This window comes from Dermacentor albipictus, chromosome 1, assembly GCF_038994185.2.
Source record: "Dermacentor albipictus isolate Rhodes 1998 colony chromosome 1, USDA_Dalb.pri_finalv2, whole genome shotgun sequence".
Taxonomy (NCBI): domain Eukaryota; kingdom Metazoa; phylum Arthropoda; class Arachnida; order Ixodida; family Ixodidae; genus Dermacentor; species Dermacentor albipictus.
Genome location: NC_091821.1, coordinates 391,311,930 through 391,331,676, shown reverse-complemented (window position 1 = coordinate 391,331,676; position 19,747 = coordinate 391,311,930). Strand labels below are relative to the sequence as shown.

Here is a 19,747-nt window from a genome sequence, read left to right as displayed (position 1 = left end):
ATGTGCGCTTAACAGCAAGTTAGACTTGGCTCCAACTCGTACCTTTGTCCTTAAATATCTTTGAAAAGCAAAAGAGCTCTCTTTACGCACTAATAATAATAATAATAATAATAATAATAATAATACATTAATGAATAAGAAATGTTGAACTGATGGGGGTTGGAGTAGAATGTTGACTTATATAGTCAGTAACGTTGTTAAACAAGTGACAAAGATTGGAAGCTTACATTCGAATTATTTTTAATGAAACATGAAAATTGCACAAAAAGCATTTAATATACCACCAAAAGCAGACAATTCTAACGCATCGGGTCTCATTCTAGCACTCAAATGATATTTAGAAATTCTGCGAACTCCACTTAAACGGGGTATCAGTTACTCATGAACAGCAAGTTACCATGCACCTTGTGTGCTTTAAACGCGCGCAGAAGCAATATACGATAGCAAAATCCGTTTCGTTTGTATGCTCTAGACTTTCAGGTCACTCATATTTTTTTTTAATAAATCGAAGCTTTCTCTGGGAACCCACCCGGCCTCTGCTGACTGTGACTGCTGCTGCTGCTGTCTTGCTCGCACACGCAAGAGAAAAGAATCCAATGGTGGGATCGCGAAGATCGGTCTTCCAGCCTGGCAGCCCGATACTATAACCACTAGGCCCAAAATTGCTTCCTTCTTTTTCTTTATTGCCTGTTTGCATATACAATCATGACCAAACATGAGTTCACAGAACAAGTGCATCGCATGCATACTCATCTAGTGCCGCAACGTCAAGTAGCTATTTGAGTAGTCTAGCACGAGTGCCACGTCGGGTAGCACGTCCAAGAGTACGTGCGCGCGCCACGTGGCTTTCATATATATCCTGTAGACGCAGGATATATATGAAGCGGGCGAATAATGGTCAACATTACCGTTCACTTCCGCTTCTTTTGTCGCCCTACATCTCTCGTCGTCGTTATTTCTTCGAGAAACACCGAGCGTTGCCTTCGTAATCGTAAGGCACGAGTGCAAGCGTTGTGTCTTACATATCTCTTCGACGACGTCTTCTACTGTGTACATTCGCACTAATTGATTTTTGAATTTCGGCATAGCTTGTGAACGGTTTAGTGCGTAAACGTAAACGTTGCATAGTTGTATAGTGCGGGGTAGCAAAGCAGATTTACCGTTCAGGTTTACCTGCTCGCCCTTGCGCGTTCTTTTGTATCTGTCGTGTCCCCGGATGCCGGTGCTGTATGCTGTGTATAGCCGTAGTTAGGACATTGGGCAACTGCCGTCACTGGCTAACGCATGCGTTTCTTAGAGGAGATTTGGGGACGCATTTTAGGGGAACATTTGAGCATCATCAGTGGGAAAGGCGCCGTGATGTCTGCATGCTTTATTGGATTCCGCGGTCTGCACTACAGCGCTCCGCTACAGTTTTTAAGGGCTACAGAATTGGACAAGTGGCTGTAGCATGAACAGATGTTCATAGGGCTGCAAGTGCTACTGTGCTGTGCGGTCACAGTGTGCGGCGACAGTGAACAACTGTGATTGTGTGTCTGTGCTCCTTTCTTTCTTTATCTCTACTTTGTTATCCCTATACCTCCCCTTTCCATCTTTCCCCAGACTAGGGTAGCAAACCGGATTTCCCCCTCTGCTTAACCTCCCTGCCTTTCCCCTTTCCTCTCTCTCTCCAGCCCTCATTCATGCTCGTGATGCGCGGAGTCTGATCGCGCCGTCTATGCGTATGCGTACTGTTGGGACTCGGGGTAACGTATCCTATCCCTGTCATACAGTTGTTGAGACTCTGCGTCCTTGCGGCCATTACGGTTCCGTATAGCTGGTGGTGTGCCAGGCGCCGGGCAATCTAGAGGTCCAGTGCGACGTCCAGGAGATGAGACAACCGGTTTATATTTACAAATGTACATGATGAGAATTTACATGTACTAGCACGAGCACGAGTACTAGTACGAGCATGATCAGGAGCTCACGTACGAGTCGGAGCACACTCCCAGAGCACTCAAGATCCACTTTTTGTGCACTTCTTTTTCCCCTTTCTCTCGTCGGGGAAATTCACTGTTCTTCTTCTTGGCCAACCACAATCGTTGAGCCGTTCGAAAAACCCCGCCCATGACGCATCGTCCCACCGGCCTCCTCGTTCACTGTGGCACGTTTGCCTCTGCATACGAGGCAATGACGTAGTAAGTTGGGAACTTGATGTCGAAGTCGCTCCCACAGAAGTCTTCGCCGTTGTATCCTTTGATCAATTAGTGAGCCATTCGTGACGGTCCGCTTGTCAGGGTCAGGCTCCGGTAGAGTGGATTTCACGGTATATGTTGCTTCAACGAAAGACGACTGCTGTGGCCGCCTTGACGTGAGCGCCTTTGCGTGTACGTCTCCGTCGATGTCGGGTCCAGTCTCGTCAAGGCGGACACTGGTCTCGCCCGTCAGCTTTCGTTACGTTGACTTTGTAACCATCTCCACGGTCCCGAGAAAACGACGATACAGCGGGAAGGGCCCTTCATTGCTGCACGCTTGCCGGTGGAGCATTAATCGTCGAGATGGGGTGCCGAGTAAACAATGCTGAACGTCAAACGTAACAGTACGTATAGCGGAGAGGCGAAGCTCGAGACAGCGCACGCTTTCCCGTTAAGCCGTGCGTAACACTGCCGTCGAGGTACGCACTTGTATCGCAAGGAAAGCTCGATGCCAGGGGTGGAGAAAAGGAAAAGAAAGGAGAACTGAAGAGGCGGCTACGTAGGAAGACGCATGCTGAGGCGCGAAACAAACCGTCGTGCCGCCGCGTTTCGTTCGTACAGCAGTCGCAGATTGAGACCGCAGCACAATAGGTGACTTCGGTGCCAGTGGGCGTCGCTTTCGATTTCCGCCGGCCTGGTTCTGGCCTTCTCCGCTTTTCGCTTCGGCTTCTTTCCTTTTGGCGGCAGGAGCCAAGCATCGCGTCGCCTTCAGAATCACAAAGGACGCGAAAGACGCGCACACACACTCTCTCTATCTTACGCACACGCACGCACACGCACGGGAAGGCGAAAGAAAAAAAGACGGGAGAAATAGGGAGGAAGGGACAGAGAAGGCGGCAAAGCGGTGGTCCCGCGCGCGCCCGTTCTGTAATGACAGATAAAAGCGACTCTTTACCGGCCTCAATAGAGCGCACCCTCCAGAAAGGAAAGGCGCGAGCGCCCCACAGAGACCGAAAATGCCATTAATTCGTCCCTTTTCTTCGCGTCGGACGGACAGGGCTCGCGCGAATTCAGCGGCGCCCGCTGCCGCCCCGCCGCACGTACCCTGTATTGCTATAGGCGGCGTGTACGCCCCACGCACGCCGCTCAACCGCGGCTCCATTTTTACCCGCGTTCCTTTAGCGTTTCTGCCGGTGTTTTTCTATACTCGCAGTTCATGAGCGGCAAAGTGCCGTTATTGGCATGGTGAAGGGCGAGAGGAACTATGGTGTCCGAACCACTTTCTCTCTCTTTCTTTCTGCCTGTTATGTTTTCGTTGCTTCCATTTTCTTGATTTCTGGATTTCTTGATTGATTGCTTTCTTTCTTCCTTTCTTTCTTTCTTTCTTTCTCTTTTTGTTCGCTCATGGCTAAGAAAGGAAAAGCCAAGACCTGAGGTGCAGTTGGAGGCTCCAGAATGAGCGTGTTTGGCAGGATGGAGTAAAATGCGCCCCATTTATACGTATATATATATATATATATATATATATATATATATATATATATATATATATATATATATATATATATATATATATATATATATATATATATAGGGAGAGAGAGAGAGCAAGGAGACATGCGTCCGGTTTGCTATCCTACACTCGGCGTAAGGGAGAAAGGGAATAGAAAGAGGAAAAGAGTGAGCAGTGACTGCATGTACGTGGGAGTATCGACAAGGACACTAGAAGCGGTCTCTCGGCTTAAAGAGTTCTTTATTCATGAAATTTACCGAGCGAGTGGCATGGCGGTAACAATGAAGTGAAGTCGCGTTGAATTTCTTTATTTCTAACCGAACGGGTGTAATGCCCCTCTGACAGTGGCAAAGGAGATCACGCTAGCCGACTGACAGCCAGTGAAGACGCGTGGCACCTGATACGATTCAGCTTTCCGCGTACACTGCCCATTGTGTTCCTGTGGCGTGAAACGCTTTTCACTTATCTCGAGCGGCGGCTGCGGCAGCACCGGCTTCTCTCTCTCTTCGTTACGCACTGCCAGACTCCGTTATATTCGTCGACGCAACATTTATTCCTTTTTCCCGTATCCGTGCACTAGAGCAGCGAAATGCGGCGGGTATACCGAAAAGCGCCCGCGCGCAATTCCGGAAGCGGGAGGAGCTTTTGCATTTATCGGCAAAAAGCTCGCTCCCGGGGAGTGCGTGCCCGTTTCCTTCCTGCCTTTTTCTCTCGTCACTGCCGCCTCAGCCGAGTCCCGTTGGTTTCCCTCAAGTCCCCGCCGTACCCTCTCCCGCTCTCTGGGAACCGCAGGGACATGCGCCGAGCGCCAGAAGAGGCGTGTGCGCGTGTAAGAGAGAAAGAGAGAAATAGAGAAAGAGAGCACTGGCGCTGGATTGTTGGCTCGCTGGCGGGTCTATATAATAGACACGCGGGCGGCGAACGCGTTCCTCACATCGCCGTCGCCCGACGCGGTTGCTTCTTAGTTGCAGTCCGCATCGAGCGCGTCACAATGGGAAGCGCGGCGGCGAAATTGAATTTCTTTTTGGCTCTTGCCATCACCCTCCTCGCCGCCGCCGCCGCCGCTGGTACACGCAGTGTGTATAGTCTCCGTCTCCACTGCTATGTATACAGTTTGAGCCTGACGCTGGAATCGGCTGCGCATATAGAAGCGGCGGCGTTGCGCGGGCATTATAAGCTGCGTTGTGTTCCCGCGGACTCCGCCAGATCGACTTGTCTCCTCTCCGGCGCGAATGGCGAGCGCGAGCTCCGTGCATGTATACGAGCCGCTATTGTGATACACACTGTGCAAAGAGCACAAGTCGGCGAAGAAGGCGTGCGGCGACTGACACGTCGGTTGGCGGCCGCCCCGAGTGTACTTGTTGGTCCGTGGTGTGGGCTTTTGGCGCGGCTGTCGTGCGGGGCGCGTTTCGTTGCCGTTGCTGTCGGCGCGTCCGGTGGGAAAGGCCTTTGTTCGCTTGCCGACGGCGCTACTTACGCGCGGCTGTCGGCGTACGCGCTGTTGCTATGTAACGTACACACTGGACGACAATGGGCCTTATAATTACGGTTCGATACGCAGCTATATGCAGACGCAGAACCACCGCGCAACGCTGTCTATATATGCTTCTTGGTGGTTATAGCCGCGTCAAGAAAGTGGAAGAGGGGAGGTTGTTTCGCCGATATCGTTTTTCGCTCTCCAAAAATGCCCGGGCTGTTCTTGTCGAATGCTGGCGTAGCTTGGATTGCAAGTGGTGCCGCGGCGAGTGTGTGCCCTGGTCACTCCCTTACTCACTCAGGGGCCGCCGCTGACGATTGCGCTGACGCACAGTTTTGTCGGAGCGTTGGGGAGAGCGCAAAAGTATACCGTTTATAGTTCTGCGGGGATAGATATTTTCCTGCGAATGCGTTAGTGTGCGGAACAAATTTTGAGATGTATTGACGGCGACCCTAGAAAAATGCAGAAAAGATTTGTTTATGGTGTTGTGTCATTACCACCAGCCCGGATTCCGAATCTGCAAGATGCAGAATTTATCCTGCGAGCGCCCTAATTCTCCCTTGACAAGTCATGATGCTGAGCCGTCAGGCAGCGGTGTCCTGCGGAGAAGCATCGGCGGGCAACATGTCCGAACGTGTCACCAAGTGCCAGACAACCCGGCGCCGCACCTCCTTTTGCCTGGAGGTCACCGCGCGCGCGAACTTTGAACCGGGTGGCCAGCGCGGTCGCTGATTGGACCTCTCGGACGACCGTCGAGTGCTGGCTTTGTATTGGGCCGTTTGAGTGACAATGGTTCTCGGGGATTATAAAGCCGCGAGGCGGGCGCCTCGAAAACCGGATCCGCCGACCCACCGGGAGCCAGTGCCGCTCTCGACTGGAATGAGATGTGTCACGCGTTTTCGCCGGACGTCGCCATGCGGGAACAGTCGCGTTTGCTGTGAGCACTCGGCCCCAGTGCCGATCCGATATTGTCCTGTATAATGACCTGTATATAATGTATAAAATCCCTTTCGTTATTCTCACCGACGCCTGACTCGGAGTCTTCGCTACCAACGCTCTGTCACGAAACGGGTGACGAGCGCTACGGGACCACCACAGAGTCGTAATAGTGGTGCAGCGGTGCAAAGTCGTAACAGTGGTGGCAGCGGTGGGATGTCGTAACAATGGCCGCGAAGTCTGCTCCGGTATGAGCAAGCTCGACGACTTTACACTCGCGGAGGGGAAGGCTTTAAGACCTTGGCCTATGTTGAGGTTATTGAGGACGATAGCAGAGCGCTGCGGTGGTTATTAAAAGCGAGTAAGATTGCGTGGCCCCTGACTGTGGCTGCACATGCATCGCACTTTCTGTGTGCACTCACTAGAGTCATCGACCGAAAATGGTTTTTTTTTTCCACAATCCAAATTGCGCTATTAGTCTTCCTCCAGGACACTAGCCTGAACCAGATGCCCTGGTTGCCTGTTACAGTGTGTGCTGGTTACTTATGTATGTTGTGCGAGTGCTTATGTTATGTGTGAGTAGGTCATTTCATGCATCACCCTTGTCATCTAGAGTAGCATGACAGGCGTATGGCCAGGCAAAAATCATCTCCAGCGCCCATTAAAAGATGTCGCTATCTCTATCTACCCCTATCTGCGTGATCCGCCATTTATGACTATGCGCTCATTTATTTACTTTTTTCTTCGTTCTTCCCTCTTTATATTTGCATCTTCCCCATCTGCTGCGGTAGGCAATACTGTTCGTAGTTGCTAAGTGCAGAAAGACAAGGCGCATTGGAGAAAATCAGTGCCGCCTGGTGGTAGAACCTGGAAAGGGGTGGAGAGTGCAGCTGTGCTATTGTTGTGTTCAGTGCAAGTGGCATTGTTCGGGAACTTTTTCATGTCATGCCTATATATATACATGTACGATGGCCGTGCAGCTCCCTAACCTTCTCCACGGCTAGCAGGAGTATAAGAGATATATGCGTACGTAGATGGCGGACGAAAATCAAGACACTACTCTTTTTTTTTTTTATTCGGCTTGTTGTGCATTTCACCTTGCCAAGCTAATTGAACTGCCGAACGTAAAGTCCGCACCGAACACTGCCATTCCTGAAGAATTCCCGGCACAGTAACGTGCAATATGAATGGCGACAGGGTGACCGATGTTCGATGCGCCGCAAAACTACACGGCGGTGCCAACACACGAATAATTGGTTTCATAAATATACCTGCAATCGTAGTGGTGTTTAGTTCTCCAATATTATGTATGTCGGCGCCGGCGAGCAGTCTTGGGGCCCCTTCAACCTCGAGAACCATGTTACAGCTCATATTGCACGCGACTGTACATACAGACCGCATTGCCCGAAAAAAAAAGAAAGAAAGAACAGCACGTGATGTCGTGCGGCAAACGCCCTTATCCACCGCCGCCCAAAACAGCTGTGCAGATTACAGGGGACAAGAGGCTAAAAAATCCGTTTATTCGGTCGATAGAAGAAGAAATCGAGTTCTTTTCTTTGCGCACCTTCGTAGAGTTCAGCTATAACGTTGGGCGAGAAAATTGTTCTCCTGAGGCGGCGGCCACCTTTCCTTTCTTCCATCGAGGGCGTGCTCCAGCGCTGGCTGCTATGCCACCTTCGGAAAGCGTGGTCCTCTATTCCTTCGGCAGCGGCCTGGTAAGGGCTGCACAAAAGGAACTATAGCACTCCCACGCGACGAGCGGCGATAGAAGAAGGAAAACGTTGGGATCCTGTGGCATTCGGTGGCGCATATACAGCTACATCGACGCCCGCCACCGTCCACACCTCCTCCCCTCCTCCCTTGCCGTCCCGAAGCGGTACATTTGCACGGGCCAGAGCCGTTCACATTCACGCGCACTGTCAAAGCACGCGCCCGAAGGCCTCTGAGAACAGACGCACTCGCTCGCACACAGAGACGGAGACCAAAAAGGAGCGCTGGTGGGTGGGCCGCGGGGGCTTGGGCGATTCAATATTTCCAAACCTGGCCGAGCCGGCGGCGCACAATATAAGCCACCTTATCGTGGCGCGACACTCTCCTGCGCTGGCTCGGAGAACAGTGACGCCCCGGCAGCGCTTCTGTGTAGGAGCGGTGGTGGTGGGCCTCCCCTCCCCTGCACTGTACGTGGCGGAAGCGTGGGCCCTGTCTTCCGGTGACTGAGCTGCGGTTTGGGATTAGGGACCTGCACGGGCGCCCTGCCAGCTTCCTCTTCTCTTTGAGCCTTGTTCCTTCTACTTCCTCGATCCCGCCGGGGCTTTCCCCTTCTCGGGAGGTGTGAGCGAGCGTGCGTGCGTGCGTGCGTGCGCGCGCGGGCTGCTTGCCGCGTCCCGCGATAAGCGGCCCCCCGACCCGCGAGCGGTGGTGTGGCTTTTGGCGCCCCCCCCCCCCCCCCCACCCCCGCCCCCGATTTCACCTGCTGTGGAGGAAGAGGGAAGGGCGCCGCGCAGGACGACCCAATTTGCGCTTTTCACGCGCTCACAATGGACCCCCGTATATATATGTGCGCGACGCAGCGCGGAAAGAGCTGCAGTGTAGTTTGGACGGAAACTATGCGATCTATGAATTAACCGTGGTCCCCGCGCGTTGCGTGAACATTCTGGAGTGTACAGCTCAGCTATTGTTAAGCCTGGCTTCTGTTCTCCTCGAACGCAACAAATGATAAAGAGGGAAAAGAAAGGGAGTATTTGTGTTGGGGAGCCTTTGTGGCACGCAGCACTCACGAGGCGGCCCGCGGTTATGTCTGAAACACAGCGGTCATCAGCGTACGAACAAACATCGAGCGTTAGTTGGCGAGTCTCGTTGCCAGTCTGTCGATTAACGCAATAGCTTAAAGAAAGCTACACGAGATTCCTCAGCTTAGTAGCATTAGCTGGAAGAAAAAAATCGATTTCATCTTATTGCTCTTGATGCGCTTTCTATACAGGACACGGAAAAGCATGAAACGCGCACGAAGTTTGGAACCAGTTGCGTCATCGTATATGCGCAGATCAGCAAACTAAATGCGATGATAGAGCGTCCGAGCAATATTTAATGAAACGGGGATTGAACAGTAGCTTCTTGAGGAAGGAAGGAAGCAGGAAGAGACGGAAAGACAGGCAGGTTAGCCAGTTCTCCGACAGGCTGGCTACCTTGTGCTGGGGAAAGGAGGTAATGGGAATAAAATATAGTAGGAAATTGATATTATAAAAAAAGTAAAGGAGAATGCGGCATTGCTTAAAGTCTGTCTCTAAGACCAGTTCTCGGCAAGAAGCGCAACAGCGCTTTCAGAGCCCTTTTGCTGAGGACAGTCTCAGCCATTGTACCAGGACCTTGTTGGGCGTTTGCCAAGAATATCTAACGATCTTGAAAGTTCTTTCCTGAGCGCACTGAAACAGTGACACTTACAGAGGAGGTGGGCGATTGTTTCCTTACACCCACAGTCATCACATGTAGAACTATTGGGCATTCCGATCCGAATTGAGTAAGCATTCGTGAAGGCCACGCCAAGCCACAAGCAGCACAAAAGCCTCTCGCCAGCTTTAGATAGTCCTGACGGAAGGCGTAGCCGTAGATTCGGATCCAAGTTGTGAAGACGGGCGTTTGTAAATACTGTCGAGCTCCACTGTGGAAGTGTAAGCTCACGTGCGAGCCAACGTAGCCCTGTATCTGCGTCTCTTCTGGATAACGGGATGTGTACACAGTGGAGGCCATCATGAGCACATCCGGCGGCCTCATCTCCACGGTATTTTCGGTAAATATCGCAATGGCCCGGTATCCACTGATAAACTATGTTGTGTTTTTTCTCTGTTACGCGGTGATGAAAAAGTCTTATGTTAGCGACTAATTGTTCATTCGGCCCATGACAAAATGGCGACATAATGCACTGGAGAGCGACCTAGGAGTCTGAGAAGATTGACCATGTCTCTGATGGTTCTTCAATTACGAATTCTAGAGCAGCACGGAGGGCGGTGAACTTCGTGAGTATTATAAGAACGCTAAGATTATGATGTAAATCGTTTTCTTATATCACCCAAGGTCACGCACTTGCCAGTGTTTCTTCAAGTAAATCGTTTTGTTTTTTTGGTTTTTGATAAATATTCTTTAAGTCCGACCTTCGGAAGGCCCTTGAAAACTATATCTGCAGGTAGTCTAAGAGAGCAAACTTCAAGGTTTTATCGATGTGGTTCGTATTCATCCATGAATCCGAAATATTAAGTAAGAAAACGCCATTGCGTTATTGGCATCGTAATGGAGACAAATTTAAGTTAACTTCTGCTTGTTGGACATGGAAGAAATTGGCTCTGCTCGTTAATAACCGCACTAGTTTTCACGGCAGTGCCGTATACGTGTCTTGTCTGACACTTCTATAGACTTGGCTATAACTGTACACTAAGAGAAGAAAGATAAAAGATTCACTGTCTCTTAACTAGTAAAGTCAGGGTCAAACGTGTATGTATGACGTTCGCGGAATAGAATATACCGCTCGCGGGATATATCCCGCTGGGACCTTGGCGTCCGGTTTCATATACACAGAAACTGCATGAACGCTGCAATGACTTTTAAAGGCAATTGAACTGTGCAACTGCATCTGAATTATATATAGATATATATAAACGAGAAGAAAGGGGTTTAACCAAGGGGCCCGATTTTATTAGTCATATCATAAGAAGCCAACAAACACTGACACTGTGGATGAAAAAACGACTTGCCGCAGGTGGGAACCGAACCCACAACCGTCATACTCCCAGGGTTCTACTAGGACACATAAATACCCAAGAAAGTGGATGGGAAAACGGCGCCGTGGTAGCACAATTGGTAGAGCATCGCACGCGAAATGCGGAGGTTGAGGGTTCGGTTCCCACCTGCGGCAAGTCGTTTTTTCATCCACTTTATTTTCCATTAACTTCTCGTTTTCTTTATTTCATTAATTAAGCACAAGTAATTTCCCCTATGTTGTCCTTGGTGTCAGTGTTTGTTGGCTTCTTAAGATATGACTATATATATATATATATATATATATATATATATATATATATATATATATATATATATATATATATATATATATATATATATATATAATGCGAAGATTCTGGGATCGTTCCCCATCTGAGGCAAGTTCCTCTCTGCACTTTCATTCCCATTAAGTTATCGTTTCTTTATTTATTTATTAAGCAGAAGTAAATTCCCCTATGTTGTTGATAGTGTTTTCTGGCTTCTTACGATATGACTATATATGTATATATATGTCATGGTCAAATAAAAGACAGAGAGAGAGAAGTGGAAAGCAGAAGAAAAACAGAAAAGCAGAGCTGTCGTGTTGCAGTGATTAAAGCACCTACAGCTTCCAAACGTGAGGACATGCGTTCGAGTCCTACGTTCGGGGGCATTTGTTTTTTCCAGACTACATTTTTTTATTGGGTTGACATAAATTAATATGGCCCTTAATTTCTCCAATGAGGAGTACCGGTAAGGGTAACAATGCTTCTTTACGGAGCAAAAAAGGAGTAACTATTAGTCCTTGAAGGAGTAGCCACATGGGGAGTAACAGTCAATCCTATCGCAGTTACTCCTTAAAGGACTAACCTCCACGTCCCATTTACTCCTTTCTTTCTTAGAGTTTATGGCATAGAGTGGCCTTACAAGACGTTACAAGACATATTTATATACTGCATTCGGTTCACTGCATTCGTTAAACACAAACTATTTAAAGTGTACCTCTTGCAGAAACCACAGTTAACGCATTTGACACAGTGGAATGTGTTCGATGGCTCGACCCACGTTTAATGCTTCTGCAGGCGCTATGTGGTCTCAAGGCTATACTATAATTTCTTTTCGTTCACATTTACATGCTAACTTCAGTATCACCATGCACTTTAACCTCGGAACAATTCTGGTAGTGAGGTCTTGACTGCAAAGAATGCTAGGCTCTTAGCCTTTCTCATATATTGGCAATGGCTGCACCAATACTCTATAATGAGTTGTTACTGTGATGTGCTTGTGTATGTTGTGTACATGTGTATTCCGTACGTGTAATTCGATATGCCACCCTCGTCATCTACAGTAGCATGCTAAGAGGCCAGACAAGCATCTTCAGCGCCAAATAAAGGTTGCCTCTCTCTCTCTCGTTCTCCCTCCTCAAAACTTTAGAACGAGGTTTATGACAATTATTTGCCTGATAACCACTATAAACTTACCCTTTTTCCACGAATAGCTCGATTTTCCTTAGCAGGTGGGCCATATATATATATATATATATATATATATATATATATATATATAAGCACACAGCTATGGCGTTATGCATCCGAGTCCAAGGTTCGATCCCCGCCGAGGCGGCCGCATTTTCTTGGGGTGAAATGCACAAAAAAGAATGATTGAAAAAAAAAAGAAAGGCGCTTGTGTACTTTACATTGGTACACGTTAAATAAACCCAGGTGGTCAAAATTAACCCGGAGTGCCTCACTTTGGCGTGTCACATAAACATATCGTGGTTTTGGCGCGTAAAACCCCATAATTTAATTTATTTAAACAAATCCACCATCACGCAAAAATTTGGAACGTTCACGGCAGCAGCGAAGGTAGTGGGAGCATTCCCTATCTCAGGCAAGTTTTTTCCTGCACTTTCATTACCATTAAGTTATCGTTTCTTTATTTCATTTATTAAGCACAAGTAAATTCCCCTGGGTTGTCCATATGTTTAGGTCATCTGTCATCTCGGCACTACACGTTGCTAGCGCCAGCTTCAAGCGTCCACAGCGCGCCAAACGGAGGCATGCAGGACCCCTCCAACTTGGACATTTGTTGCATTCAACTAACGTAACATTGGTTTAATTTCATTTGTAGCTTTGTTTTATGATACGCGATGGTTAAAGCTATCCCGAGTGCCCCATGATCGCGCACGACATTCTTGCGTCCGCAGATGCTGACGCTTATCGCACCACCCCAGCCAGGTCGCGATTGATTGATTGATTAAAAATTTTGTTATGCCACCGAGCTGGGGTGCCCGTCTCTTAACCTACACGCAGGTAGGGGGGGGGGGAGGGTACGAACCAGTCCCCGCGTGTTGAGGACGGTGAGTCTTCACGGCTTCAGCGGCCAGGCGGATTGCTCGACGCTGGTCGTCTTCAACCTCGCTCTGGAGCAAGGCCTCCCAGGCTTCTCTACTGTCAATGTTTTCCTTGGCCCCTGGGGAGCCAGCACACTCACATGCATATTACATGGTCTAGCGTACCTTCCTCCTTACAAATATTGCAGAGTGCGTCGTTATAGTCCCTCGTCTGAATTAAGTAAATCCAATACGGTGATGTATAATTGCTTTCCTGGAGGCGCCGCCAAATGCGAGCGTCCTCCAGAGAGAGAGACCGATGCGGAGGTGAAAAGATTCTTCTTTCGGCTTTGTTATGATCTACAATTTCCCTGTACGTGATGATGTTATCTTTGCTCCCTGGAACTGGCTGCTCTATAGAGTTGCCCGGTGGTTGAGTGCTCGGGCGAGCTCGTGAGCGGCTTCGTTACCTGGGACTCCTTCATGGGCCGGAACCAAAATAAAAGTTATGTCCCTCCTAGGAGGGCTTTCGAGTAGAACTTGGAGGGCCTCTTGCGGGACTCCCATGCTCCTAAGTGTGATGGGAGGGGACTTTACATACATAAATTTTATATTCGCCTCCCTGTGTGACAGAAAGTCCTTGGCGTATGCATATGCCCTATCTCCCACTCCTCTTCGAGGCCTCCCAAGATAGGCTTTCAGGTCGCGAAACCTCTTGAGCCATCCTACATGACGAAGCCTTATACGACGTGGCGATAAACAAATGCAACCGTATATCTTTGAAAAGTTGCTTGGAAATGCTTGATCAGCGGCGCTCGAACGCGCATCATGTCATATTTCGCATATTTCGCGGGTTTTTGTTTTTTCTTTAAAAAACAACCATGCAGGCACACTTCGGCACGAAATAAATGATTCAGTCGGAGGTTATTTAAGGTGCCCTACGACCATGTAATTGACATGTTTGCGATTCAAGCAATAACTAAAACGTTCACTCATTAAAATCAATAAATTAATGTACTTCGTGATGCAAGAAATGCTCGCTGTAAGTACACATGACTGCCGCTACTATGCAGTCGGTACGCTTTCTTTCTCTCTCTCTCTCTTTATATATATATATATATATATATATATATATATATATATATATATATATATATATATATATATATATATATATATATATATATATATATATATATTTGTCACACAACAAGAAACATCGCAGGTTCAGGAAATCCAGAGTATACTCAGCTAAAAAGAGTAATCGAGATCCACGTATAGTCCTAGACACACTGCAACATGCAGAGACAAGAGGCAAGGACAAGTTGAACCGCACACTGTATACTACTCAGCTCCGACACGTACCTGTATGTACATCGAGTTCCCAACAGTTTTTTATTTACTCACAACGAAGGCGAAAAGATCGGAGTCATGCCGTGCTTATTCACAGATGTCGCAAGGATCAAACTAGCACTGTTACGCTAGAGGAACGCGCAACACAACAGATGGCATTCCCGGCGTAATGTGTTCGTATACACATATGACACGTGGCGGAGTTGTCTAGTGTCGCGCGCGTACATTAGGGTCTTCGTAACGAAGTTGTGGGACCTCCTTCTCAGCTGCACGTATACCTCAGGGTCGTTTCGGCGGACCTGTGTACAGGGTCCGAAAATTAAGCTAATTATTCGTCTTTTTTTATTATTATTGTCATTACTATAAGAGGACGGAAGGGCATTCCAAGCCACAAAAGACGGAGTGTACATTTGTCCACGACCTGTTATGTCTTGCCAATAGAACCGCCGCAGCCACGCATGCGTACACTGTATACAATGCCATAAGTATACACCCCCCCCCCTTCTCCACTCCCTTAGCCCTCGTATTATGATGAAAGCTAACCTTCATTGGCTTGTAAGTACATCCCTGGTTAGCACAACTCTACTCGACAGCTTTAGCAGGGAAGAAGTTTGGGCGTGTTGGTGGCATAGTAGGCACATGTTATCGAAGAAAGAGCTTGAATTTTTTGGGCATAGTAGTTACATCACTGCTTTTCTTCCCTCCCTTCAGTGTGTCTGTTGCAGTGGCGTCTCAGTGAGTGTATATATGCTCACCAGCTGCAATAAATAAATTGTTGAAAGTTAGTGCTCGTCCTGTGTTCCTGCTTGTCCTTGTATCATTCCTGCGCTATGTATATCCCAGTTTGTATCTACTCGACATTTTTCTGCATGTACATGCAGCACGTTGGTATGAGCACTTTTGCGCGGGATGTTCACACTTAGTGACCCGCACCTAAAGCCCGCCTCATTGCTAGTGTGTGCCCTAATAGGGGTTAAGTACGAAATGGGCCATTTCACATCATTCTTTTCATTCTGCTGGGCAGCGTCTATATGATAGCGCTATCAAGTGCTGCTGGCGTACGACATTCAGTTAAGGCCACCGTCTCTAGTGCGACTTGGCCTATAAGTAATGGTACCACCTTCTTTTCATCCGGCGGTATTTACTATCACACTGAATTCTGTAGGTCATTCCGTTCATGCATGTTCCCCCTTAACAATATTATTAGCCCAATACGCCAAACGTTGTGATTCTATGCCACATTTTTATTAATACAAACTTTTGAGCTTTTTCGCACCGATAAGTGACAGAAGCCCCACTTCGTGCCTTGATAAAGCTGTTTCGTATGCTCAAGCTCTCCGGGAAAGCAACAAGCAGGCAGCTTATTTTTCCCATAAGTTATGGACGGGGAGGAGGAGGGGAGGGCGAAGAGAAATGAAAGGACACGAAGCCGGTGTACACCCTACCTCGTATGCGTTACAGCTGCGTTTGACACTTTCCCTTTCAAAGGAAAATTAACCCAATTTTCATGTTCTGATTGCGTAGACTCGCCGCGCCCCACAATGGGCATAGAAATTGTCATCTTCAGAACGATTTCTGTCACCCGAGCATGGCTCCCAGGCCTCGTTCATCAGCGGATACGAGACGTTTGTAGCAACGGAGGCAACACGCATACACACGCCTAGCTGTCCTGCTCCCGCAGAGTCGAACACCGGCGGGAAGAACGCCGAGGGCGTCGCGCGCCGCTTGGCTGCCATTCTACGCCCGTCAAGCATGAATGCCTTCCGTAGTACAGTATATATAGAGCCGGTCCTTTCATTGCAGGCGTTAGGTGGCAAAGTGGAGTCGCGGCTAGAATAGGAAGCCGGTGCAGAGACGGAAAGAAGGGGTGCGGAGGTGAGAGGAGGGTCCCGAATGTCGCCTGACGTGGCACCTGCGAAAAGGAAACGAATAAAGAAAGAAGGTAAGTGGACGAGGTAAAAGAAAAGAAAAAAGAAAGGCGTCGGTGGTCGCGCAAAGGGAGCCTCGCTCCCCTTTCCCTCTGCCCTCAGCAACCGGTGCGCCCCGGCACCTTTGTGAATTTGCCCCCAGCCGCAGGCACTCGCTACTCGTTACGCCCATATTGTGGTCGCGTGAATTCTTGGTACTTAACCCACAAGGCACGCTAAATGCGGCCGCATTGTCAAAGACATCCGCCCCCTCATCGTCCCCGGCTTCCAGCCAGCGCTGCACAGCCACACTGCCGCGGCACGAGCAGCACGCTCTCTGCATCATCGTCGGACGTACGCCTCCTCAGCACCCGACTCCTGCTTGCTTGCGTGCAGCCGTATAGCAGATAGCCCGTCGGCGTCGTTTTGCCCTTGCGAGTGCGACACCGTCGGGCGCTCGCTCGAAGTGGACGAGGTGCATATGTATACATACGGAATATTGTGGCCGTTGTTGTAGGCTCCCCATTCGGTGTCGAGGATACATAGACACCTTCAAAGGAGCGCTTACAAAGCCCCGTCAAATAGCGCATTCACCTGCGTTCTCAGACTCTAGACTCGCCTTTTCCCGCCGTCTTTAGCATCGCGCCCTCGGCTACTATTCACTGGGTACAGCCTAGTTCTTTCGCATGGAAGCGGTAGCAGCGGCTCTCGATCCGTTCTTTTCGTTCGCATAGGGTGAGGGGCGAAAAGATGTCGCGTCTCGGCTCACGTTTTTTTTTTCTTTTCTCTGCAACAGGAAGGCCAGAGCATCAGAGCCCGTCGGGCTGCGTGACCCTCGTATAGGAGGAATGTCCTGCGCTACGTCGCCTTTGCCTTTGTGCTTCTCTGCCTCCTCCAGTTTCAGCAGGTGCACGCATTATGCTTTGTTGTTCACACGTAACGTGCACGATAAGCAAGGCGGTCTTCAGTGCCTCGGCCCAACTGCCTCTGAACAGGGAGGGCGCCGACAAGGTTTTCTTAGAAGGACAGGTTGGCGGGCTAGTTGGTATCGCATTAAAGTAACGTGTGGCGGAAACGGGGCACGCAGGACGACAAGGAATACGAAGACACGGTGGTGTCGACAACTGGTGGCGTATTGCAAGTCATGAATACCTACATATAGGCTACCATCTTACAACAGAGATGCCTGCACCTGGAGGCCTGAATCTTCTGAAGGCAATCTGACATAATTCCAGCGCTCGTGTTTGCAGCAGGTCCAAATATCCTCGCAGTGCTCCTTTGTCGGTTCCCCTACTCACGGATGAGTTTCGTGACGCGCGAAGGAAAGGAAATGATATTTTTTGAACGTACTGCACGATGCATTGCGCAGCGCTATAAGAATAAGTGGAATGCTAGTAACTATTGTTGCGAGAGTTTCATTTTAAACGCTATTGTCGATAGTTATCGTACTTTCCGTACGTATGAGCACGTCCGCTTTACTTGGGAGTGAAGAGTGAACGAAGCTCATTCGGAGCGGCGCACGCATTTCATATTATAGCACAGACTAAGAGCCGTTTGTAAAATAATGTCGCATTGTCTTTCGCTCCCTCCATTGTGGAAAACAAGGCAGTTATCATAGCGAAATTATACGAGAGAGAGAGTAAAAAGGGAAGGAATGGCAGGGATCTCAACCAGACGACCGTCTGGTTTGCTACCTTACGCAGGAGAAATGAGGCTCAAGGGGTTGAAAGATAGAAAGGGCACCATGCAGGGGTGGTGTCGCTTTGTATGCGGACGTACATATCGAAACTTACAGTCGTTCACTGGGGATCTGTCGACTACAGGAATCGCAGTAATGCACCTATCGCTTTCTAGGCTTGTGACGCATGTGTCGACGGTCCAACTACTTTTATCACGGAGAATGACCTTGAGTCCAGATGATATGCAAGCAACCTGCCTGTTCTTATAGGGCGAAGGTGTTTCGCAGCCGCTTTAATTATACCGAAAAAGTTTCAGTAGGGTAAAGTTCTCAACAGAAGCAGCAAGAAACATATCAGCTGCGGATAGTGTTATTCCTTTCCTTGTGGGAGTATCGCAGATGGAACGAGTATCGGGGCTTCATAAACCGTGTGAGACAAACAAAGCGGCCCTCCAGCGATGATGAAACTTCTGCTATTGCTTGCACTACACAAAGTTCCTTGGTTGCAATGCAAGAGCAAACCAGGTATCGCAAAGTAGTGGACAAACTCGTATTGTTGCGAAAGCGGAACACAGTCGAACGCCTTTACAACGAACGCGAGAACACCTGTATAATGGAGGATTGATAATGTACCGCCCCAATTCTTGTCCTTCATATGCATTGTGAAAGCATTTGCAGCAAAGATAATTACAACGAATTTACCACTATAACGAAGTAAGTTCGGCGTCCCCGACAACCGCCGTGGTGGCGTAGTAGCTTCGGCGTTACGCTGCTAAGCCCAAGGGAGGGGATCGAATCCCTGCTACGGCGGCCGCATTTTGATGGGGGCGAAATGGCCAAGCGCCCATGTACCGGGCGTAGGGTGCACGTGAAAGGAGCAACCACTCACCGCCCACCGCAGACGCCACCGAGGTGCGGTCTGCGCTATCAGTAACGGTTTCAGGATCGTGCCGATGTCGGTGGTGTAGTACACACTCAACAACATTTCCTGTGCATTTGGCTGGATGCGCTTGGCGCACCCTATAGGATTTCTAGTTCGCTATCCGAAATAAGAATTCTGCAACATCGAAACGACCTACCGTCACAGAAGAAGGCCGTGCAAGCGCTATTGCGCTTTTTGCGTTCTACCGGCCTGTGTGAACGACTTTAACTGGAACGCCTTTTGTGTGTGTACCTCCATGTGTGCGTGGTTTTTTTTGGTTTTTTTTTCCTTTTTTTAGCGTTTTCCTCTCTGTCATCTTTGTAACCCCTATCCCCCATCCCCAGTGTAGGGTAGCAAACCGGAGACTCATATCTGGTTAACCTCCCTGCCTTTCCTCTTCATTCTCTCTCTCTTGGTTGTCACAGTCCACTGTGATCCTTATACCATGGCTCTTCAAAAGCATTTGCCCCACGGTCACTGCGCCGCCTCCTCGCATGACTTGCCTATGCTCGTCCAAGCATTTCTTCTTCCTATCGAGATGACTGCTTCAGCTGTCAAATTTCAGCCAAGCTCATGTCTTTTTGTCTAAGCTGTACTGCCCTTTTCCTAATTCTTTAGCTTACTAGTCACTGTTCCTTGTCCTGTCCGCAGATTCAATTAAAGCTTCTTGCTAGCTAGCCTCCATGCTTCGTCCCAGTACCCG

At 48.9% G+C, this 19,747-nt stretch overlaps 1 protein-coding gene across 6 annotated transcripts in view; it reads left to right on the top strand.

Annotated features, from left to right (window-relative positions):
• Nucleotides 1-19,747, top strand: part of LOC135914339 (progranulin-like) — a 538,683-nt gene that overhangs the window by 199,206 nt on the left and 319,730 nt on the right. The window lies entirely within an intron of this gene.